The sequence below is a fragment of the Equus przewalskii genome, chromosome 9 (genome assembly GCF_037783145.1).
Source record: "Equus przewalskii isolate Varuska chromosome 9, EquPr2, whole genome shotgun sequence".
NCBI classification, from domain to species: domain Eukaryota; kingdom Metazoa; phylum Chordata; class Mammalia; order Perissodactyla; family Equidae; genus Equus; species Equus przewalskii.
In genome coordinates, this window is record NC_091839.1 from 15532935 (window position 1) to 15557680 (window position 24746).

The window sequence follows — 24746 nt, forward strand, 5'->3', positions numbered from 1 at the left end:
AAGATAAGAGAGGAATTCACTCTAATCTGTAGGTATTTCAGGCAGAATCTGATGACAAGTCCTTGGCTTAGCTTTCCTGACCTCAAGTGTCCTTTAAAGTTCAATCTGAGATTCCTTATAAAAACTTCCAACAAAGCAGATTTAAAAGAGCTTAAATGATCAATTGTTATTCTTGCTATACTTATGTAAATAATTGGGCCAAGTTTACTGAAACTAGACATTTTGCATACCAATGAGTCTTAATTTGGCTATCTTTGGTAAAAACGAGGGTGATTTTAGAGAGAAAGATTGTTTCAATAGAAACTATAACACACATTTGTGGATGTTAGATTCTGGTTCTGTTAACTGTCTTTGAGGTTTCTGTTTTCTATCTGCAAACTGAAGGTGGACAACTTGATGTAAACTAGAGAGAACACCATGATAGCCCATGTTTAGCCAATCTTCATGGCTGTTGCTGTATAAGCTACTCAGAAAGTTTAACTGAGTGCTGATGACATCATCAGAGACATTTCCAGCTCCAGAGAAAACTTCCACACTGACATCTAGAAATCTTCTTGACTGGCTGTCCCCTGGGCTGAGAAATTGATTTATAATTTGCTCCATCCATCAACCTTGTTTTCTTTCTGTTTTTCTGGAAATGCTTTTTGTTAAATACCTGGTTACTTGCTTATACAATATATGCATAACTTTGGGAGACCCTTCCTACATTCTAGAGATGACCCAAAAGTCCCAAAGAGAACTTGAATTAAGGAACTAGACACTATCAGATATTCCTCTGCACTCTCTTTGTAGTGGAGACTGAGTCCTATTAAAATCCTGGAAACACAAGCACCCAGATCAACTTCATTGCCACTGCCAAACAAGAAAGCCACGAGAATGGGAACCATGCCATAGGAGAACATCACAACCAGGATCACCCAAACCTTGGCTGGCCTCAGTCTAGACACTGACTTCTCTGAATGGACAGGTGAGCCCCTGATAGACCTCAAGTAGCTGCGCAGAAGATGGTCTCCTAAAGATAAGTCACGAATGACTCCCGGGTTCTTACCTTATTTGTGGGACTATTAGATATCAGCCTATTTAGCTACATCAGGTTTCACTCGAGGTTCCAGCACCTAACCTTGAGTGGTTTACAGCCCTCTTCTCCTGGATTCCCCAAGGTCCATCATCTGGGGGGGTGGGTACTAAAATTTGGGCCGTGTGTTTTGCTAACATGTGTGGTTGTCTATGTAATTATAAAACGTGGACTTAAGAGTCATTCTGAAGCCAGTGATCAGAGTACTAAAATATTAGTCATGCACAACATACCTCGCTCTCCCTGATATGGTACCCAGAATATTTTGAAAAATAAAGGTAGAATGATTTCATTCCTCTGACCTCGAACTTCACCCTTTCACAGCAGGAAGCAGCTAGAGTGGTTTTCACCCCCATTCCCCAAGATTGAGGAATTATCAAAAGAGAGAGGGGGTTGAAACTGAGGATGAAGGAGTTAAAATTTCCCTGGATTGGGGTCAAACTGTGCCTTGTACCCACAAGGTTAATGTGGGAGACAAAATAACCAAAGTTCCTTTCTTTGTTTTTTTGGGGGGGACGGTGGTGAGGAAGACTGACCCTGAGCTAACATCTGTTGCCAATCTTCCTCTTTTTTTTTTTTTCTCCCCAAAGCCCCAGTACATAGTTGTATATCCTAGTCGTAGGTCCTTCTAGTTCTTCTATGTGAGACGCCACCACAGCATGGCTCGATGAGTAGTGTGTAGGTCCACGTCCAGGATCCAAACCGGTGAACCCTGGGCCGCTGAAGCAGAGTGCGTGAAATTAACCACTCTGCCACGGGGCCAGCCCCCCAAATAACCGAAGTTTCTGAGCTCGCCTTGCAGAACAACAGGAGGACCGCTGATAAGAGAGGAACATGCTGAAAGCCCCCCGCCTGACTCAGGGTCTTGCAGGAACCTTGAGAAGCTAAAATGACTGATTGTAAAGTTTGGACGTCACAGACTAAAACTCCGCTGCATGCAACACAGAACATCCTGCCAGGCTGTGTAGAGGACTCTGAGAACTTTAGCCCAAGCCCACATGCTCCCACTCGCCTACCTAAAACCCTTGCTTGTAGCTTTTTAGGGAGTTCAGGATTACCACATTAGCTGCCTGTTCTCCTTGTTCAGCTCTTTGAAATAGAATTCCCACTCTCTTCCACTATACCCGGTGTCAGAGATTGGCTTGCTGTGTGATGGGTGAGCGAGCTCACTTCAGGCTTGATGTCAATGGTGCAGGTTGGGGTGTGTTGCTAATTTTTGTAATCTCTTCAGGAAGGGTTTGTAGTAGTTTACAATCAACTGTATTGTAAAAATACCAGTTTTCCCTGAATTCATCCATCGATTCAATACAATACCAATCAAAGTCTAAGCAGGTTCCTTTGTGGAAATTTACAGGCTGAGTTTTAAATGTGTATGTAAATGCAAAGAGCCAAGAACAGTAATATTAAAGAAAAACAAAGCTGGAGTGCTTACTGTGCCAGATAAAAAGCTATTATAAAAGTATAATTATTGGGGCTGGCCCGGTGGTGCAGTGGTTAAGTTCACACATTCTGCTTCAGCAGCCCGGGGTTTGCCAGTTCAGATCCCAGATGCAGACATGGCACCACTTGGCAAGCCATGCTGTGGTAGGCGCCCCACATGTAAACTAGAGGAAGATGGGTATGGATGTTAACTCAGGGCCAGTCTTCCTCAGCAAAAAGAGGAGGATTGGCAGTAGTTAGCTCAGGGCTAAACTTCCTCAAAAAAAAAACCCCTATAATTATCAAAACTGTGTGGTAGGTGCACATGAATAGACAGAGCAATGCAACAGAACACAGAAACCAGAAACATCCACCTGTGGACGGTCGTGTCGCGTGACTTGTGACAAAAGTGACACCACAGTGCACTGGGGAAAGGATGGTCTTTTCAATACATGCTGTTGGGCCACCTGGATATCCACAGAGAAAAAATAATCCTTGATGCCTACTTCATATGATACACAAAAGTCAATTCTGTAGGGATCATAGATCAAAATGTGAAAGGCATAAAAATAACACTTTTAGGAAAAAACATAGAAAAGGATCATGATAACTCTGAGCTGGGTGATATTTGTTAAACAAGACATAAAAAGGACTGGCCATAAAGAAAAAGTTGGACATCCTGGAATACAATGAAATTAAGAACTTCCGTTCCTCAAGACACCAGTAAGAGAAAGAAAAGTCAAATCCCAGACTAGGAGAAGCCGTTTGCAACACATTGCTCTGACAGAGAACTCTGGTTCAGCATATGCAAAGGGCTCCTGTGAATCAATAAGAGGATGGCAGACAGCCCAACAGAGAAGGATAAATCACCAACGAGGATGATATCGAAATGGCCACAGGACACCTGAAAAGATGCTGACCTTCATCACACATCAGGAAAATACTAATTAAAATCACGAGGAGAAGGCACCACACACCCACCAGAATGGCTGCAATAAAAACCCAGACATGCTAAGTGCTGCCAAAGGTGTAACACTCTCAGCCTCGGGGAAGGTACTGGAGGACACTCGCCCTGGTAGCGATTATTAAGCTCAACATTCAATGCCCTAGGAGCCAGCAATTCTGCCTCTGTGTGGACATTCACAGAAACCTATCACACGTTCAAAAGTCACGCACCTGCACGTTCACTGCAGTGCTATGAATAAAACTCAAAATGCCCCAAATGCCACCAATCGTAGGACTGGTAAGAAAAAATGCACAGGATGAAACACGCAACAGCAACGAGAAGAAATGAAGCAGAGTCACATACAACAACCTGATAAACCTCACACGACAAATCTCACGATGCTGAGAGAAAGGGGCCGGGCCAGGGTACATGCTGTGCGATCCCATTTATATAAAGTCCCCAAACAGGGAAACTCAATCCACAGTCAGGACAGGGCTTACCCTTTGGGGCTAGTGACTGGACGGGGGAGACAGTGGGGTGTCTGGGGGGCTGGTTATGTTCCGACTCCTGTTCATTCTGTGAGAGTTCATCGAATGGTACACCTTGGATTTGTACTCTTTGCTTTACGTGTGCTGTGTTTCAGTGAAAAGTTTTCAGAACCCAGATTGTGACCAGGAACCAGGCAAGGAAAGGGTTACTGAGAATCTGACCCAGCGGCTGGCCCCATGGTGCAGTGGTTAAGTCTGGTGCGCTCCACTTTGGTGGCCCAACGTCGCAGGCTTGGAACTCGGGTGTGGACCTACACCACTCATCAAGCCATGCTGTGGCAGTGACACACATACAAAATAGAGGAAGACTGGCATAGATGTTAGCTCAGGGCCAATCTTCCTCAAGAAAAAAAAGAGGAAGATTGGTAACAGATGTTAGCTCAGGGTGAATCTTCCTCAGCAAAAAAAAAAAAAATAAATAAATAAATAAAATTCTCTATGTCAATTACTTCCATAAATCTAAATAGTCCCTTAAAGGTAAAGGCTTGAAAGGGAAACAGCCTAAAATTGAGGAGGATTTTATGTCACAATCTATAAATTAAGCTATCGTTGTGAAGCCCAGTAGTTAAAACAGAGCAAAAATGGTGAAATCACCCACGTTTGCCTCCCTAGCAGTGTCTATACCCACAGGTGTGTTTTTGCCAAGTGACCAACAATTCTGAAATATTTCATGACAAATAAATGTGATTTGCAAAGGAAAAAATAATAAAAAGAGCGAATGAGGGCCGGCCCGGTGGCGCAGCGGTTAAGTTCGCACATTCCGCTTTGGCGGCGCAGGGTTTGCCGATTTGGATCCCAGGTGCGGGCATGGCACCACTTGGCACGCCATGCTGTGGTAGGCGTCTCACGTATAAAGTAGAGGAAGATGGGCATGGATGTTAGCTCAGGGCCAGTCTTCCTCAGCAAAAAGAGGAGGATTGGCAGCAGATGTTAGCTCAGGGCTAATCTTCCTCAAAAAAAAAAAAAAGAATTGTATACTATTAAGAAACTGAGAAGGCAAGTCACAGACTGGGAGAAAATATTTGCAAATCATATATCTGATCAAGGACTTGTATACAGAATATATAAAGAGCTCTTAAGAGTCAACAATAGGAAGATAAACAATGCAATTAAAATGGGGTAAAGCTTTGAAGAGACGTTTCTCCAAAGAAGCCATATGGATGGCCAATAAGCACAGGAAAAGATGCTCAACACATTAGTCATCAGAGACCTACAAATGAAAACCACTGGGTGGTACCACATTACCCCCTCTAGAATACCCACGATCAACACAACGCACAGCCCCAACGGCCTCCAAGGTTTCAGAGCAAAAGGCGCTCTCGGGTACCAAGGGTGGAAATGCGGAACGGCGCAGACACTTTGGAAAACAGTTGGCAGTTTCTTAAAAAGTTAAAATATAAATTTATCACACGACCCGACAATTCCACCCAAGAGAAACAATGTCCACACTCTCGTGCACAAAGTTCCAGCAGTTTTAGTCACAACAGCCAAAAAGTGGAAACAACCCAGATGTCCATCAATTGGTGAATGGATAAATGAAATCCAGTCTGTTTATACAATGGAGTATTATTAATACATAAAAAGGAATGAGGTGCTGATCCAGGCCACCACACGGATGAACCTTGAAAACATGCCCAGTGAAAGAAGCCAGACACAGACGGCCACACAGTGTAAGATTCCTTTTATATGAAATTCCAAGAATACGGAAACCTGTAGAGACAGAAAGTAGATTAGTGGCTGCCAGGGGATGGAGGGAAGAAGGAAGGAATGGGGGGTGATGCTAATGGACATGAAGGATCTTCTTAGAGCGATGGAAGTGTTGTAAAATTGGATGGTGGTCATAGCTGCACAACTACGTAACTTTATTAACAATAATCAAATTGCCCACTTAAAGCAGGCGAACTGGGGGCCGGCCTGGTGGTGCAGCGGTTAAGTGTACACATTCGGCGGCCCAGGGTTCGCTGGTTCGGATCCTGGGTGTGGACATGGCACCACTTGGCAAGCCATGCTGTGGTAGGCGTCCCACATAGAAAGTAGAGGAAGATGGGCACAGATGTTAGCTCAGGGCCAGTCTTCCTCAGTAAAAAGAGGGGGATTGGCAGATGTTAGCTCAGGGCTAATCTTCCTCAAAAAAAAAGCAGGCGAACTTTATGGCATGTAGATTACACCTCAATAAAGCTGTTTAAACAGACAAAATACCAAAATTGCAGAGTCCCTCCAGCTGAAATTGGCAACTGCTGTCATGAGCAGGGGTGGAGAGCCCTGGTGGGACCCCGCCACACAGCAGTGACCTCGGGAATGAATGCTTGTATTGGTGGGGTGTTTGCTTTTGCAAAATCTAAACCCCTCTCTTGGTTTGGGGATGAGCCATTGCTGTCAGCGAGGAATGGCATGTAACAGCCAGAGCTGGCATGCTGGCCGCATGATGTCACTGGGGACCCAGGCTCCTTCTCTTTCAGTCTTATCTTCCCTATTATGGGGCTTTTAGCCACATGCATAAAAGATGCCTGCTGTCCTCTGGTCATCACATCCCCCTTCCAAGCAGGAGGCAAGGACCGGGTCAGAGGGGGGCGGTTAGAAAGTGTGTGCATCTGATCTGCCCCTTTTTATGAAGAAACCACTGGATTTCATGAACACCCCACAGAGTAGATTTCCCTGCACGTCACGTGGGCACCCTTCCCTGCAGGGGAGTCTGGGAAATCACACATTCTGGGCTGGCTGCATGGCCATGCCTAAGCAAGTTGGGTTCTGCTCATGGAGAGTGGCGACTTGGCAAGGAACGAGAGAACTGCCAGAGGGAGCGCTTCTGGCAGGACCTCACCTCTCTCTACAGCCACCAAAAGACGCTTTGCTGCTCTCCTGCCCTAGCAACCGGCTCTCAGGCTTGTGGTCTAGCCTTGATCATCTCGCTCCCTCTCTATACCTGAAATCTTGAGCAAGGCTTGAAGGTCGCAAGGAGCACCTAGGAGTCATGCAGGAGTGGGGATGGCAGGTCCAGGGCAGACGTGGGGGTGGTGCCCATGGTCCTGGCAGCCCTCTGGCCTCAGGAGTCCATCAGTGCCTCATGGTCGCCACAACCTAGACTAGACTCCACGCTGCGAAGTGTCTGCCCAGCCAGGGACTACATTTCCCAGCATCCCTTGCAGCTAGGTGTGGCCCCGACCTTGAGTCCTCGCAAGGTCAATTGAGCTGAAGGGACTCAGGCCACTTTCAGTCCTGGTCCGGAAAACCTGTGCTGTGCTCCTTCATGCTCTCCACCTGCCTCTGGCTGGAGTGGAGACCACCCCAGGGTGACCCTGAAATTCACAAGCTGAGGATGGGGCTGCATCAGCCTGAGTCCCTGAATGACTGCCTGGAGGAGGGGGGCTGCCCAGCCAGATGATTCCCCAGCTCAGACTGTTGTACAAGCAAGAAGTAAACCCCCGTTCCAGGCGCCATTACTCGTTTTGTGTCTCTTGGTGACAGCACTGGACTCCCAGACTATACACCTCCAAGATTCCTGCCGATTTTCTTAGCCTTGGCTTCCAGTGAGCTACTTGATATCCTTCCAGTACATTCTTTTTCCGTTTCAGTTGGCCCAGAATGGTCTCTGCAGAATGCCATCTTCACAGACGATGACGAAATGTAACAAAATCCTCTGCACTCGGCGCCTTCCTGAGTGTTTCACGTGTATTAACTGCTTCATTGTCATGATAGCCCCACAAAGGAAGTTCTGTCATGAGGCACAGAGACGGCCAGTGACTTACTCCAGCTCGCCCGACCGTATGAAGTGGATCTAGGGCGTGAATCCAGGAATTTGGGGCTCAGAGTCCATGCTCTTCTCCATGACGCTCCGCTGCCCTCCGGACAGATACTCTAGGCATAAAAAGGACCGCACGTGACATGTGTGTTCACACGGCACCACAGTCACGCGCCACATAATGATGTTTGAGTCAGTGACAGACTGCCTATGTGACAGTGGGCACATCAGATTAGTACCATAGAGCCTGGGTGCGGAGTGGGCTATACCGTCTGGGTTTGTGTAAGTATGCTTTGTGATGTTTGCACGACGGTGAAATCACCTAATGACACATCTCTCAGAACGTGTCCCCGTCATTACGTGGTGCATGCCTGTATTTGCAGTGGCCCAAAGGTGGAGCCAACCCAAATGTCCATCCACAGATAGATAGGTAAACAAACTGTGGTCGATCCATACGATGGAATATTATTCATCCATAAAAGGCATGCAGTACTGACACAGGCTACAAAGTGGATGAACCTCGAAAACACTGTTTCGTGAAAGAAGCTGGACACAAAAGGCCACAAATTGTGTGATTCTATCTATCTGAAACATCTAGAATAGGTAAATCCATAGACACAGAACTCAGCCTGGTGGTTGCCAGGGGCCGGAAGTGGGAGGGAGGGATGGGGAGTGACCACTTCACGGGGAAAGAGCTTTATTTGGGGAGTGATGAAAATGTGTTGGAACCAGACGGAGGGGATGGTTGTACCACACTGTGAATTCTAAATTCCACTCGATTGTTCACTATAAAATAGTCAATTTCATGTTTTGTGAATTTCACATCAATACAAAAAAAACCTGCAAGACCACACACAAGACCGGGAAATGCAGAGAGGCCTCGCATGGAACTGGGGGTGGGGGGGGAGGCGGGGTGGCCACCTCGGGAGACAGGGCAGGGCCAGCCCTATGATCGTCCCGGCCACAGCTTCTGCCTCTCCCACTCCCTGAGCTCCATTCCCTACAAGAAGCCAAAGAGAAAACAAGCGTGGAGGGGTGGTGGGGTCTCCTCCACGGGCCCTGCGCCCCCGCCTTGCGCTCTGCAGTGAGAGAGCCGCTCAGTGCTTGCGTCAGGGAGGGGAGAGTGGGGAGGGGCTGGAGGAAACCTGGGGAGAGATGGGAAGTGTTCACTGTCTTCAGTGTGGTGGTGGCTTCACGGGTGCACACACATGTCAAAACATCAAATTAAACACTTTATGTACACGCCTTATATCGTGTGTCACTTACATCTCCAGAAAGCTTTCAAAAAATAAACCGAGATAAGCGAACAGAGAAAAAGGACCGAAAGAGCGTGTGACAGGAGAAAGGGGACAAGGTGGGTCGTGTGGGGCTGGGAATTGCCGCTTTTTATTATAAGCCTCACAGAATGGTTTCAATCTTTAAACTGAGTCTGAAAGTAAACATTTACTGTAATTACACACGCTCGCATGCAGAGACACAATATTCGCGGGACGTGAGTGTTATGATCTTGGAGCTTCGTCCTGTTTCTGCATATCACGGGTCTGGTCTGTCCCAGCCTCTGCCCCTCCGCGCTCCGTGAGCTGCCCGGCCTGTGCGGGTTCAGCCTGTTCTCTCCCACCCGGTTCCCCGTCCTAGTTCCTCCCCCAATCACACTGCTTTCTCTGCAGCCTGCTCAGTCCATGCTCCACACCAGGGAGTGATCGTTCGAGAAAACACAGATGCACCGAAGCCAACACCCTCTCCTGCAGAAAACCCTGCAGTGGCTTGCTCCACTTGCTCCCAGAAAAAGTCCTGACTCCTAAAATGGCCACAAAGCCAGATGCAGCCTACCTACCCCACTGCTGGTTCTCTGGCAGTTTCCGAATGAACCTCACTGGATGCTCAGACCCCTTGGCTCTCTCTCACCCCTGGGCCTTTGCACATGCCATTCCCTCTGCCTGTAACGCTCATTCTTCTCCACACTCACTATGACTTTTCAGGTCCTGGATCAGATGCCTCCTCTTCTGGGAAGCCCCTCCTGACCACCCAGGCTGGGTCTGTCACTCTCCACTCGGGCTCCCCCATCCCAGCTCAAACCACTCTGTGTCGTCACTATCTGGGGATGGTCTGTCTCCCTCATGCGCTGGGAGAGTCCCAGGAAGGCAGGGCCAGGAATGTCTTGGTCACCACTGTGTTCCCAGCACCATCTAGCACAGGGCCGGGCACAGAACAGGTGCTTGGGGAATATTCACTAAAAACATAAATAAATAAATGAAAACCAATCAATCAATGCATAAATAACCTACTGACTAATTACAAAAGGGCAAAGGGCACTTGACAGTGGACAGACCCAGTGGTCACCACCGAAACCAGGGATCAAACTCAGCGTCACCATAATGGGACAAACGGACACCATGTCCTGATGGAGCTGTCACGGGAGAGACACAGAGTCACCCACTGAGTTTTCCTGTTGGAAATGTTCACTCTGAGTCTAATCATGAGCGCAGAGTGTGGGTCATTTTCTACAGGGCAAGTGAGCCGGGAGTTTTCAAAAATCCAAAATCATAAAAATCCAAAAACGCTAGAAGGAACCGTCTTAGATTTGAAAAAATTAAAGAAGAATGCCCACAAAATAGAAGGCGTGGGCCGTGACTGGATCCCGGACACGGGGGGAAAAAGAAATCTACAAACGACATTTTGACATTGTGGGAGACATTTGAAAACAAGCAGTTTCTTGGGTGACATGATGGAATTATTCATAATTTTCTTAGTGTATAGTGGTTTTGGATTCTGTGGAAGAAGGTCCTTATTCTTAGAAGACACACATTTTTAAAAATTATTTATTTATTTACTTTTCAGGAAGATTAACCCTGAGCTAACATCTGCTGCCAATCCTCCTCTTTTTGCTGAGGAAGACTGGTCCTGTGCTAACATCTGTGCCCATCTTCCTCTACTTTCTATGTGGGACGCCTACCACAGCATGGCTTGCCAAGGGGTGCCACATCTGCATCCGGGATCTGAACCGGCGAATACCGGACCGCTGAGAAGCGGAACATGCGCACTTAACCGCTGCGCCACTGGGCCGGCCCAGAAGACACACACTTAAATTTTCAAGGATGATGCGCCATGGCATCTGCAAATTACTTTCAAGTGACTCAGCAAAAAAAAAATCTGTGTATGCAGAGAGACATAGATATAGCTGTAAACTGCTATGGACTAAATGTTTGTGAGCCCCCCGACCCCTATGTGGAAGCCCTGACCCGGAGCCTGATGATATTTGGAAGTGGGGCCCGTGGGAGGGAATTAGGTTTGGATGAGGTCCTGGGGGCCGGAGCCCCCATGATGGGACTAGTGTCCTTACAAGAAGGGGAGGAGACAGCAGGGCTTCCTCTCTCTCTTTGCCAGGTGAGGACGCAGTCTGCGAGCCAGGAAGAGAGCCCTCACCAGGAACCAAACCTGCCAGCACCGTGATCGTGGACTTGCAGCCCCCAGAACTGTGAGAAGATAGATGTCTGTTTAAGCCCCCCGTCTACGGTATTCCGTTATAGCAGCTGGATCTGAGCTACAGACGTGGGTACAGACGTAGATGTAGGCATGTGAAGGGCACACAGGGCACGGTGTGCACCAGCGGGGGAATCCAGCGCGGGCATTTGGCTGTTCGTTATATATGTCTTTCCATTTTTCTGTAGGTTTGAAACTTTTCCAAATAAAATGTTGGGGAAAACTAAAATACAAACAATTTAAGAATATACAAAGGAAATACACCACAATGTAAGTGGGGATTCATTTCTGGGAGGGGGGTTTGGCGGTGGTCTATGATTTTTAAATTTTCCCCTATGAACACTGATGACTTGTTTGGTTACATCCAAGAGGACAATTCAGAAGGTACACAGGGTCAGAGCCAGCAGCGTCACTTCCAGGAACTGTTCTTAAGAAACTGACGATTTAGCTCAGAGCCTGAGGACGCCCCTCTGCCCAGCCTGGCTCTTTGGGGAGGTTCTTTCCTTCTAATCGCCAAGGGTGGCCTGATGGTGCCCTCCAGGACAAGTGGAGGCTGTGCTGCTGTTTGGCGAGTGACATGTCCATCTTCTTAGCTTAAACCTCAAGACTCATGGGAAAGGAGAGGGGCGGGGGGCAACCTCTGAGGTGCCTTGTACACTGGCTCCTGGGGGAACCCCGTAGGATTGAGCGCCAGGTACCTCAGAAGTAACCTGCTCACTAACATTCCTTGTAAAGACGTCCTTTCCTTCCTCGTCTCGCTTCCCTCCAGAAGAACACCTGTACCTCCCCCTCAGTCAAGGAATAGCATTCATTCACTCTCCCTCTAATTACCTTCTGAAGTGGGGAACAGGGGCCCATATTTGCAACAAGAAAAAGTGGGGCCAGCCTGGGGGCGCAGCGGTTAAGTGCGATGTTCCGCTTCAGCGGCCCGGGGTTCACTGGTTGGGATCCCGGGGCGGACATGGCAGCGCTTGGCACACCATGCTGTGGCAGTGTCCCACATATAAAGTAGAGGAAGATGGGCACAGATGTTAGCTCAGGGCCAGTCTTCCTCAGCAAAAAGAGGAGGATTTGGCAGAAGTTAGCTCAGGGCTAATCTTCCTCAAAAGAAACCAAAAACAAACAACAAAAGGTGACCTGGTTGTCTAAGGGGGACAGAGTTTCTGTTCGGGATGAGGAAAAAGTTCTGGAAATAGATGGTGCTGATGGCTGCACAACATTGTGAATGTACTTAATGCCACTGTAATGCACCCTTGAAAATAGTTAAAATGATCAGTTTTGTGTTATATATATCTTGCTACAGTTTAAAGAGAAAAGGTAATTGCTCATGAGAAATTAGTTTAGTTTCTGCTCGTTTCACCCGCAACGGGTCAACACCAGCTGGGTGTACTGGCGGACAGCTCTGACGGTGATCACCCAGCGTCAGGGCAGACCCCACAAGACAGACCCCCGCTCCAGACACCAGCCAGAAGTGGGATTCCCAGGCCACCTCACTTCTGAGGGACGGGCTACAAATTCGGGGCCTCCTACAACCCCCTCAGGTTCGATAATTCGCTAGAACGACTCACAGAATTCCCTGAAGACATTATACTTATAATTACAGTCTTATTATAAAAGACACACCCTGACCGGCGAGCCCTCTCTCTTCTACTTTTCTAAGCAGGCTCCTAATGTGATGTGACATTGGTTTCGGTCCTTGCAGGAGCCCCAGGCCAGGCAGGCGCAGCGAGGGGGTGAGGAATGACAGGCATGTGGGGAAGGAAGCAAGAGGAGGTGAAACCAGGCCCAGATCCAGGGCCGAGGACTTGAATGCGAGGAAGATGACGCTATGATTCACCTGGGACACTGTGAGGCAAGAATAGAAGGGTGGGGACCAGCGTCTCCTCGCTTCTGAAGCTCGCCGGCCTGCCCCCGCGGTGGACGCGGTTTGCCTCTTGAAGGATGCTGACCTCATGCCTGCGCAGCCCAATCTGCTCTCCGTCGGGTGGCATAGGAGGGTGTCGCTCCCCACACCCTCAGTCCCCCTGCCCAGCATCAACTTAATCATTTTGGCCAGTCTGCTGAGCGGACAGGGCCATCTCGCTGTGCCATCCTCTTTCTGTAACCTGAGTGAGCCCGAGCATCATTTTGCAGGACCGCTGGCTATATGCACTTCTTGGCTGTGACCTGGGCGCCCAAGGTGACTGGCTGGTAACCCTGCCCACAAGGTCAGGAGCCGACTGAGGGCCTGAGAGCCCTAACCCTAACCCACCCCCCGGGCCAGGAAGCAGGCGGATGAGAAAGGAGGCAGCCCTCCGGAAAGGGGGCAGGAGGCTCTGGACGGAGATGAACTGGACATCGGACACAGGCGCTGGGGAGAAGATGCAGAATGCAGGGAGACGCAAATCCAAACCACGAGGAGATCGCACTTCACACCCACTGGGACGGCTATAACCAAAGTCAGGTCGCAAGTGTTGGAGACGATGTGCCGAAATCGGCACTCTCCTACGGTGCTGGTGGGAAGGGAAAACGGCGCAGTCAGTGTCCAGAACAGGCAGATCTGGAGAGACAGGAAGGAGCCTGGGGGGTGTCCGTGGCTGCGGATGTGGGGAGGTTGGGAGGAAGTGGGGAGTGACTGCTAATGGATTCGGGGTTTCCATTTAGGGTGACGACGATGTTCTAGAATTGATTGTGGTGATGACTGCACAGGCCTGCAAATATTCTTAAAACCATTGAATTGTCACTTTGAATGGACTGCATGATATGTGAATTCCATCTTAGTAAAGGTATTTAAGACAAAACAAAAGATGAATGGATGCCAGGGCTGGCCAGGCCTCACGCAGAGCTGTCTGGCCCCAGGCGAGGTGCCAGGGGTGACATAGGAGAGGTGGGGACTCTGTGGCAGCATGGCCCTGGACCCCTAGGACCCCAAGCGGAACTGAACCCCTTCCACTACCCCACACAGAGGTGCTGCCAAAGCCAGGGGAAGTTCATCATCCCCCCGGACCCCCAGAAGACAGAGGCTGCAGGCTGCAGGCTGCAGCACACACACCAGGAAACTCGAGGTGGGTCCTGGCCCCGCTGGCAGCTTCCCCTTCTCATCCTTCTGCTTTCTGGGGGCCGCGGAGACCCCCTTCTTTCTCCCTCCTTCGTAGGAGCGCCGTGCTCTGCGGAGGGGCTTGTCTGCTACTGGACATGGGGTCTGTGCCAATGACTGAGCGGTGTCCCAGCTTCCCACTGTGTGATCTTGGACAAGTGTCCTGCCCTTTCTGGGCCCAGTCTATCTGTCACTAGGTGAGGGGTATGCACAAGAACTTCTCAGCCAGACAGAGTGTCTGGGGCTTTCCTGGTCCCTTTCCACAGCTCTCAGTGACAGGACTGGGGGGAGCGCCGCTCTGCAAGTCACCAGGGGCAGCCCCTCTTCTGTTCTGCCCTCCTCCTAGGGCCTTCCAGGCCCCACATCCCCATTTGTGTGTGATGGGAAGTCCTCTGGGTGTCCCAGGAGAACTTCCAACTGGCCACATATGCGGGTGTGGGGGTGGGGGCAAAGAAAAGAGGCTCATCTCCTGGTTGTTGGTGGAAACCACCTGAGGGTCAGGGCATGGGAGTGGCACCTGCCGCCCCCTTCAAGGTCTCCCAGAGCCATTGCCAAGGGCCAAGGAAGCCGCGTCTCTGAATCTGGGTTGGGGGAGGGGCTGGTGGCAACCTGGGCGTTTGGGTTTCTCTTTTCTGTTACAGAATAAAATGACAACGGATGCCTAGATTTGGGCGCCGTCTCGTTGCAAAGGCGTCCTTGATGGAACAGCGTGCTACCGAAGGGCTACGGCGCGATCTGGCTTTGATGACAAGCCAATAGTCCTAAGAAGGCGCTAGAAATTGGGGTCTTTCTTCTTTTCCTCCCGGCTGATTATATTGTAAATGAGCGGATGTTACAGAAGCAGAAGAGAGCAAGAGCGATGTCTTTTCTGAGAAGGGGAACCCGCGTGGGCACCAAAGGGGAGCTCCGCGGGCGGTGCGCCCCACGCCCCGAGGGAGGAGCCCCAGCACGGCGCGCACTCGCGGGGAGCCGTGTGTCCGCCGCCCCGGGGCGGCCGCCCTTGGGATGGAGGACAGAAACCTCGGCACCGACCCGATGCTTCGAGGGGGACTCTCCAAGCCCCGGGGTTAGTGGAACTCAAGGTGACAGGAGGTAACCGGGCGGAGGCCGGGCTGGAACAGGCAGCGCCAACGTGACGGGAGAGGCTCTGCTCCGGAGGGACGGGCTTGGGGCAGCGGTTGGGGTGGGGGTCCTGGTCGCTCGCCCTTCTCCGCTCCCAGGAGGCCGAGCGCCCGGGATGGCATCGCCGAGACCCCGTCCCCTGTATGGCGGGGGGGGCCGCAAGAGGGAGGGACAGGGACGGGAGACGGGGGAGGTGGGCATTGGCTCGCCTGCCCGCTCCTTGGCTAGGCCCCAGCGGCTGTGCCCTTGACCCGAGGCGGCGGCGGTCGCCCCTGCCCATCTGGGACCGGCTCCGGTGCCCATCTGGGACCGGCTCCGGTGCCCTTCTGAGATGTGGGGGTGCTGTCGGCTCTGCCGCGTCCACTCCCTGGGGGCCTCAGCGTCCCTCCTTGGATCCTTGCGCGCTACCCACACCTGTCCACACTGCCGTCCTGCACGGAACTAGCTTCAATAAACAAAACGAATGCAGGCCCCGCCCCCCTCCCCCCCCCCCCCCCACCCCCGGGGTCCCGTTCGCCTGGCCCGGAGGTCCTGCGCAACGGCGCCCCCGCAGCGCATCTGGGCCCCTCCGCCCGGCTCCGGCCGCTCCGTCCACTGCCCGCGGCGGCCGGGCGTCTGCACGCGCTGCGCCGGTTTCTAGAACACCCTCCCGGCCGAGGCTCCTCGGGAGACCGGCTCATAAATGGACCCTCTCTGGGAGGGTCACTTTCTCCTCCGACCCTCCTGCTGGTCACTTTAAAAGACGGAAACAGAACACTTTATGGGCTGATTCCCACTTTGTCCCTAGGTGCATATCTACCAGGATGCGTACATTTAGGACGTGAAACACAGCTAAAAATTAACTATCATCTCTGGGCAGTGGGATTACAGGTGATCTTTTCATTCCATTTTGGTTTGTCAGGTGTTTGCTGAGTTTTCTGTAGGGAGCCTGCCAGGACTCGCAATATGTAGAAAATAACCACTAGGAAACAAAGAAATGACTGGAATGGAACTCCTTTCTGTACTGACTTCTCTGAGTCCAGGCTCTTCCCTGCCGGCAGCAATCAGCTCACCCAGGGCCTGGGGCTGTATCCTCCTTTCCATGGCCCCAGGCCCTGCATGACCTGGTCACTGACCCCTCGTTCCTGCCCTACTATGCTGCACACTCTAAGCTCCAAGACTGGGATTTATATAAGATTTCTTTTTTTGGCACAACCTCTTCTCACTGTCACCCCTGGGCCTTTGCACATGCTGTTCCCTGCACCTGGTTGCTCCTGGACTTCACCCCAGGTGCTTTTTCCTTCTGTTTTTTTTTCTTTTCTTTTCTTTTTAAAGATTGGCACCTGAACTAACAACTGTTGCCAATCTTTATTTTTTTCCTGCTTTTTTCTCCCCAAATCCCCCCAGTACATAGTTGTATATTTTAGTCATAGGTCCTTCTAGTTGTGGCATGTGGGACGCTGCCTCAACATGGCCTAATGAGCGGTACCATGTCCGCACCCAGGATCCGAACCCTGGGCCGCCGAAGTGGAGCACGTGAACTTAACCACTCGGCCATGGGGCCAGCCCGTTTTTGTTTGTTTGTTTGTTTTTTGTTTTTAGGAAGATTGGCCCTGGGCTAATATCTGTTGCTGATCTTCCTCTACTTTGTATGTGGGATGCTGCCACAGCATGGCTTGATGAGCAGTGCGTAGGTCCATGTCAGGGGTTCTGAACCCATGAACCCCGGGCTGCCAAAGCGGAGCACGCGAACTTAACCACTATGCCACCAGCCCGCCCCTGCCCTCTGTTGGTTTTAATCTGTATCCATTCACTGTAATAAACCGTAACCACGTGTATATCAGCTTTTCTGAGTCCTGTGAGTCCTTCTAGCTAATCATCGAGGCTGAGGGTGGTGTTGGGGACCCCTGACACAAGGCGATTTAAAGATCTGATTCACGTCAAATCCCTCCCACGGTGCCTGGAACCCAAGAAACATGAAATGGACGAGACTCATGCCCTCTGTGCCTCAGTTTCCTCCTCTGCAATGGGGCTCACAATCATCCTGCCCTTGTAGGGTGGGGGTGCTTATGACTTGGGGTGAAGATGCTCTTTCTTCCCAAGCGAGGGAGGAAAAGTAAGAGCCATAAAGGAAAAGATGGAAAAATCTGGTTTATTCACATTGAAAGACTGTTATAGGACAAAAGACCCCACGGATAAGCATTAAGGACAAGTAAAGCAAGCGTTTCTCACAGGAAACTCAGATGTCCAAGAAACAGCTGGAAATATGCTCCAGCCACTAGGGCCCATCAGGGAGGCACCGGCCACATCCCCCACACCCATCTCCTCACCCCAAGGCTCCAAAGAGAGGTTTGCCAGAAGGAATCGCCCTCTCAAACTGAGGGACAGTCGGCAGACTCGGTGAAGAGCACCTATAAATAGCTATGAAAAAGACTGAACAGCCCCCCCAAAAGTGGAGGTGGTATATCGAACATTGGCCCCCAAACATGTCCACATCTCAGTCCTCCGAACCCGTGAATGTCACTTCATATGGCAACAGGGACCTCACCAATGTGATGAGTTAAGGACCCTGAGCTGGGAGACGGCCCTGGACTGGCCGGGTGGGCCTGACGCGCAATCAGGTGGCCAGATTGAGGGAGGCAGGGGGACATGTGGCCACTGTAGTAGGTAGAAGGGTGGCCCCCAAAGAAACGTCCACATGCAAATCCCTGGGACACATGCATGTTGCCTGAGTTAGCAAAGGGACCTTGCAGATGCCATTAATTTAAGGATCTCAGAATTCCATCATCTGGATTACCCGGGGGGCCCCAAATCCAGGGGCCAGTGTCCTTATAAGAGACAGAAGAGGAGACACACACACACAGAGCAGAAAGCCATGTGAAGATGGAGCCAGAATGGACAGACGCAGCCACAAGCCCAGGAAAGCCTGGAGCCACCAGAAGCCGGAAGAGGCAAGGAACAGAGACTCCCCTAAAACCTTTGGAGGGAGCACAGCCCTGCCAACACTTTGATTTCAGCCTTGTGACTTCCGTTTTCTGGCCTGCCAAACGGTAAGAGAATAAACGTGTAAATAAATGTGTATTGTTTTAAGTCAACAAGTCAGGGGTAATTTGTTACAGTGGCCGCAGGAAACTAGTACAATGGGCAAGAACTTGAACAGATACTTCACAAAAGAAGATAAAAAGAATGGCCAACAAGGGCCCAGCCCCGTGGCTGAGCAGTTAAAGTTCTGTGTGCTCCACTTTGGTGGCCCAGGTTCTTGGGTTCGAATCCCACACGCAGACCTATTCCATTCACTAGCCATGCTGTGGTGCCATCCCACATACAAAATGGAGGAAGATGGGCATGGATGTTAGCTCAGGGTGAATCTTCCTCAGCAAAAAAAAAAAAAAAAAAGAATGGCCAATAAGCACATATAAAGATGCGCAACATCATTACTCATCAGAGAAAGACAAATTAAAACCATGATAAGATACCACTACATACTTACTAGAATGATTAAAATTAAAAAGGAGAAGAAAGAAAAGACTGTCAATATGGATCACTGTTAGGGATGTGGAGCTGCTGGAACTTTCTTCCGGGGTGGGGAGGGATGAGGGAGGGAGCGGGAGGAGAATGTCATATGGTACAGTCACTTTAAAAAAACTGGCCGTTGCCCCTAAGGGTAAACACACACTGTCTCGTGACCCAGGAGGCCCAGTCCTCGACATTCCCAAGGGAAACGAGCACCGGCCCACCAAACCCTCGAACAGCGTGGTCCTAGCAGCTTTGCTCATCACAGCAAACACCGGGTCAACCTGCGTGCCGGTGATCGGTTAGCTGGGAAACAAAGTGTTATAGTCGACAATGGAATACAACATGACAACAAAAAACAACAAATGGTTGCTACACAGAACAACACGGCTGCATCTCTCAGATTTTATGTTGAGCCAAAGAAGCCAGATCCAAAAAAGAACATTGCACAGGAGTCCATTGATTCAAAGTTCAGGAACAGGCAAATCTAATGTGTGACAGAACAGCGGTCACTGCTGGGAGGAGGTGCTGCCTGGGAGGCGCCAGGAGGGAGCCTTTGGGGTCCTGGAACGTCCGCTCTCTCGACCTGGGTGCTGCTTACGCGTGTGTGCCCTTTGTGAGCATCACTGAGCCACAGGTCAGTGCAGTTGACACGCTATACTGTGTGTTTCATTCCAACTAAAAGAAAAACTGGAGGAAAAGGGAAATATCCAATAAGAAAAATGACCCAAGGATAGAAACAGAGCTTTGACAATCTGGAAAAAAATAAGCTGCCCAATAAAACATGAGCTATAAAAGGTATGATTACTCTTTCGACACATACTACTTAAATGTGCTGTCAGAATATTCGTATCCAGAGTTGAGAAATTATTTTTACTCCCAGGCAACAGAACAGAAAGCCATGAGAAGTCTCTGGAAAATCCAGGCCCTCCACACCCCCAGCAAAGTGGAGTCATCTTGTTCTGTCTTTCTCTTTTCTGCTTTTTCTCCCCAAATCCCCCCAGTACATAGTTGTATATTCTAGTTGTGGGTCCTTCTACTCGTGGCGTGTGGGACGCCACCTCAGCCTGGCCCGATGAGCGGTGCCATGTCCGTGCCCAGGATCCTAACCGCCGAAACCCTGGACCGCCTAAGTGGAGCACGCGAACTTAACCATTCGGCCATGGGGCTGGCCCTTGTTCTTTCTTTAATTAGGAGGTCAGAGTTACTCAGGATGAGCCATCGGAAGGAGGCTGTGGGAGTGTCTTCATTCCCTGTGGCGGCCGTAACGTACTACCATGAACTTGATGGTTTAAAACAGCAGAAATTGGTTCTCTCACAGTTCTGGAGGACAGAAGTCCCAGCTCAGCATCACTGGGCTGAAATCAAGCTGTCAGCCGGGCTGTGCTCCCTCCAAAAGCTCGAGGAGAGAATCTGTGCTTTTCCTGTTTGTTTGTTCTGATCGTACCGGGAGTCACGCTTGTTCAGTGTCCTGGTTGCATATATCTTGTTCATCACGTCTTTGCATCTCTATCTAAAGAAATGAGGAAAGTGGGGTTCAGAGACTAACCTTCCTGGGGTCACACAGGAGAAGAGCCAGGACTGGAACTTACTTCTCTTGAATCATAGCGCAATGCCCATTTCACTACCACCACAGCATGCTTTGAGATCGGCCCTCCTGGGCCAGCCCCGGTGGCCTAGGGGTTAAGTTCAGTGTACTCTGCTTTGGCAGCCCAGGTTTGGTTCCTGGGTGTGGACCTACACCACTCATCTGTCAGTGGCCATGCTGTGGCGGTGGCTCACACACAAAAAGAAGAAGGCTGGCAACAGATGTTAGCTCAGGGCCAATCTTCCTCAGCAAAAAAAAAAGATCAGTCCTCCAGAGGCTAATTATAAAATAACTCAGTGTTGATAAATAGGAGAATCTCAACTGTTTTTAAAGTTTCTGTTGAATACATCAACTTTATATTTTAGCTCAAAGACCATGACAACTGTCCACTGAAGATCAAAACACAGACTTTCTTTTGCACGACTTTATAAACACAAAAGGTTTTCCGTGTGCATTGTGAACCTTACTGAAAATTATCATAAACAAATGAAATTTTTATTCTCTATTACAGAGATGCTGAATCTAAGTAGAAAAGGATTTCTATAATATCTATTTCCTGACATGCATACGAGAAAATTCGGCTGGTTGAGGGACAGTCCTCAGCCATCTTCTGGCTAAGGCCGCCCAAAATAGCTGAGTCGTGCAGCGCGAAGAATACGGACTTTGAAGTCACAAAGCTTGCTGGTTCACTCGCAGATGCTAATTTACCAGCTGAAATGAGATTTGGGTGGTAACAATTTCTTTTAGCTAGTTTCTCGAAAGAATTAAAAATAGGGTTCTAAATATTTTGAAGGCGGCTTGAGAGGGGTATTTTGCAGGGGGAACTTCCGTTACCCAAAAGTGGCAACAATTCTAAATAACTTCTCCCTAGGGATGCACGGCCCATCCCCTTTCCTGACATCCTCCTGTGTTCTCATTCTTTGTGCATCTTTCACAAAGATGCACACTTAGTGGTCATTGTCTCATCACCCACTTCCTTCCAAATGCTTTTTTCTCCATCTTATTTTATGGCTTTATGATAAATTTTCAGGTACGTTTATATAGCCATACATCAAACAGCGTGGCCCCGAGCAGTAAGAGCGGACAGTTTCGCTCTTGTCCCTTTACACGTGTCTGTAGCGTATCCAGGATTCTCACCCTGCTTCTGGGCTTTCCAAAGGGGGATCTGCCCTTTGCCTCTTCCAGCCCTGTGGCTGCTGGCGCTCCTCGGCTCGTGGCTGCCTCATGGCGATCTCTGCCTCTGAAGTCAATTACCGTCTCATCTTCCACGTGTCATCTCCCTCTGACGGTCTCGCGTGAGCGCCCTGTGATGGCACTTAGGCTCTGCTGGATAATCCCGAAAAATCTCTTCACCTTAAGATCTTTAACGTAATTACATCTGCAAAGGTGTCATCACATCAGGTCACCTTCGCAGGTTCTGGGGATTGAGACCTAAGCTCTCTGGGGGCCACCATTCAGCCCACTACCAGGTGGAAGGGCCCGGGAGCCACAGGCTGGCTGGGGTTTGGCTGGGGATCTTGTGACTCTCGTGGATTCACTGTGGGAGAGTCAGTGAGTGACAGAGGGAAGTCTGAAGGGTCCAGACCAGCGAGGTGCCCGTGGGGAGGAACTGAGGCCCCCGGCGAAGAGCCAGTGCCTTTCCCAGCCATGTGGGTGAATCCTCGGAAGTGGACCCTCCGGCCCCTGTCAAGTCTTTGGATGACTGCAGCCCCGCCCAGACCTCATGCCAGACCCCGAGCCAGAACCACACGGCCAAGCCCCCCCTCACTTTCCGACCCTCAGCAAGTGTGTGCGATAACAAATGTTTACTGTTTATTGTGTTAAGTTTTGGAGTAATGTGAGCAGTACCTAATAGACGTGGCAAGAGGGGAGGGCTCGGGGCTGGAGAGGGCCCTCTGGGGGACGTCATCCTTACGGAAATCTCCTTTTTCTCAAGGACACTGAATTTCTGGGCTGTTACGTAAGTGGAACTTAATTTAGGAAAGCTGCAGAGCACAGCTTTCATCACCTACCACTGTGCCTGCTTGGGGCCTGACCAGCCAGGAGCCATACCCCATGTGACCGCCGGTGTCCCAAAGGAGATGCAGACACGGGGAGGACATAACATCTGGCCACATGTTCCCAGGAGAGGCTCCTGTTCGAGTGGGACATGGGAATTCTGGGGATGCTAAGGTCTGGAAGATGAACTCTGACCTCTGCTTACACGGCCCCCCAACTCCAGGATGGCAGATATTCCACACCTGGCACTGCCTCCAGAACACTTTTAAGCTAACAGGTGACATTCACCCGCCAGATGGAAAGCCTGACGCTGCTCTCAGTTCCATCATCGAAACCCTCTACGCTCCAGAGGTTATTAACGTGGGGCAACAAGCAAAGCCCGGTCCTTGCGGCTAGGGGCGATGAAATGGGGCTGTGATGAAGACAAAAGATACAAATTTGCCCCCAAATCAATCTTGCAACATAAAGACACAATGTTTTTCAAGGAAGCTGAGAAGCTGTTTCAGCAATGCATTTCAACAATAGGTGAGTGGATAAATAGACTGTGGTACATCCATTCAGTGGAACATTATTCAGTGCTGAAAAGAAACAGGCTGTCAAGCCAGGAAAAGACATGGAGAGGGCTTAAATGCCTATGGCTAAGTGAAAGAAGCCAATCGGAAAAGCCTGCCTACTGCATGAGTCCAACTAGATGACACTCTGGAAAAGGCAAATGGATAGAGACAGCAGAAAGATCAGGGGCTGCGGGGCTCAGGGTGGGGAGGGAGGGGTGAACAGGTGGGGCGCAGGGGATTTTTAGGGCAGTGAAACCATTCTGTAGGATCCCGTAACGGTGGATACGTGTCAGTGTACATTTGTCCAAAGCCACAGAATGTACACCACCACAAGTGAGCCCTAACGTAAACTGTGGCCTTTAGTTATGTGTCAGCACTGACTCATCCATTGTAACAGACGTACCGCACTAATGCAAGAGGCTGATAACAGGGGCAACTCTGTGTGTGTGTGTGTGTGTGTGTAAGGCGATACATGGGAACTTTCTGTACTTTCTGCTCAATTTTTCTGTAAACCTGACAGTGCTCAAAAAATAAAGTCTATTCATCTTTTTAAGAAATGCATGTCAAGGACCGAAGGCACAAGAATAACTCAGAGAAGTTTGCAAATAAGAACAAGACTGCCGGGTTGCCTAGAAGAGACCAGAGTATACTTTCAAACTCTTGTCATTCAAGATGTGATGGCGAGCTTATACGGTGATGTACGTCAATTATCTCTGAATAAAACTGGAGGGAAAAAGAAACTAAGAACGTGCATATGAACCAAAAAACAAGAAAACCGTGATGATGATGGCACAGGATGGACAAACGGACGGCAGGACAGGATGGAGAAAGAGGTGCCTGTGTGAGGGGACAGTAGCAGATGCTGCTGTCCAGGCTCAGGCGAGAAGGGGAAGGATGGACTGTCCCGTGTGCTGCGAGACATCAGCCACCCCATTCATTAGGAAATTGAAGAAGGCAGATTCTGACCTTACACTCGTCAAAAAACAAAACACATGGACAGGCCAGATGGCATAGTGGTTAGGTTTGTGCGCTCTGCTTTGGTGGCCTGGGGTTCACAGGCCCAGATGCTGGGCACGGACCTGGCATGACTGGTCAAGTCACGCTGTAGAGATGTCCCACATAAAATAGAGGAAGATGGATGCAGATGTTAGCTCAGCGAGAATCTTCCTCAAGTAAAAAGAGGAAGATTCGTAACAGAGGTTAGCTCAGGGCCAGTCTTCCTCACCAAAAAAAACAAAAAAACAAAAACAAAAACAAAATAACCCCACAATGCTTAATTTCAATGAACAACTTGAACACAAAACTTGAATAAAAATATTAGAAGAAAGTAGAGTTGAAGATATAAATCCTTGAGGTACGGGAGCCCTTCTCAAAAAAAGACAGAAAAAACAAATGCCTGAAGGGAAAAAGACAAATAGACGTGTTTACTTTAAAGTGAAAAGCTTCAGTACGACCACAAACACCAGAAACAAACATTAAAGAGAGAGTGAAAACAGGCATTTTTCAAAAGCAGCACAAACGTCCAGTAAATGATCGAAAAGACGCTCAACCTACAGGTAAAGAGGAAAATGCAAATTAAAAGAACAATGAAATCCCACTTCTACGGTTTGAAAAATTAAAAAGTTTGATAATTTCAAGTGTCGACAGTTCCTCTGCCGAGGGGGCATTTTTATATGTATTAACTATAAACTTTTCAATGTATTCAGTTC

The 24746-nt window shown here is 49.6% G+C and overlaps 1 protein-coding gene and 1 long non-coding RNA gene across 3 annotated transcripts in view; one reads left to right on the top strand and one right to left on the bottom strand.

Annotated features, from left to right (window-relative positions):
* The window catches only part of OPA3 (outer mitochondrial membrane lipid metabolism regulator OPA3), an 89912-nt gene that overhangs the window by 12612 nt on the left and 52554 nt on the right, over positions 1-24746 (bottom strand). The window lies entirely within an intron of this gene.
* LOC139085482 (uncharacterized) lies at positions 15222-17227 on the top strand. Of its 2 annotated transcripts, none has more exons than XR_011543810.1 (3): positions 15222-15349; positions 16193-16275; positions 16987-17227. It is a non-coding gene; the product is annotated as an uncharacterized lncRNA (long non-coding RNA). The 2 variants fall into 2 exon arrangements; XR_011543809.1 differs by having other exon boundaries at positions 15252-15375; positions 16987-17098.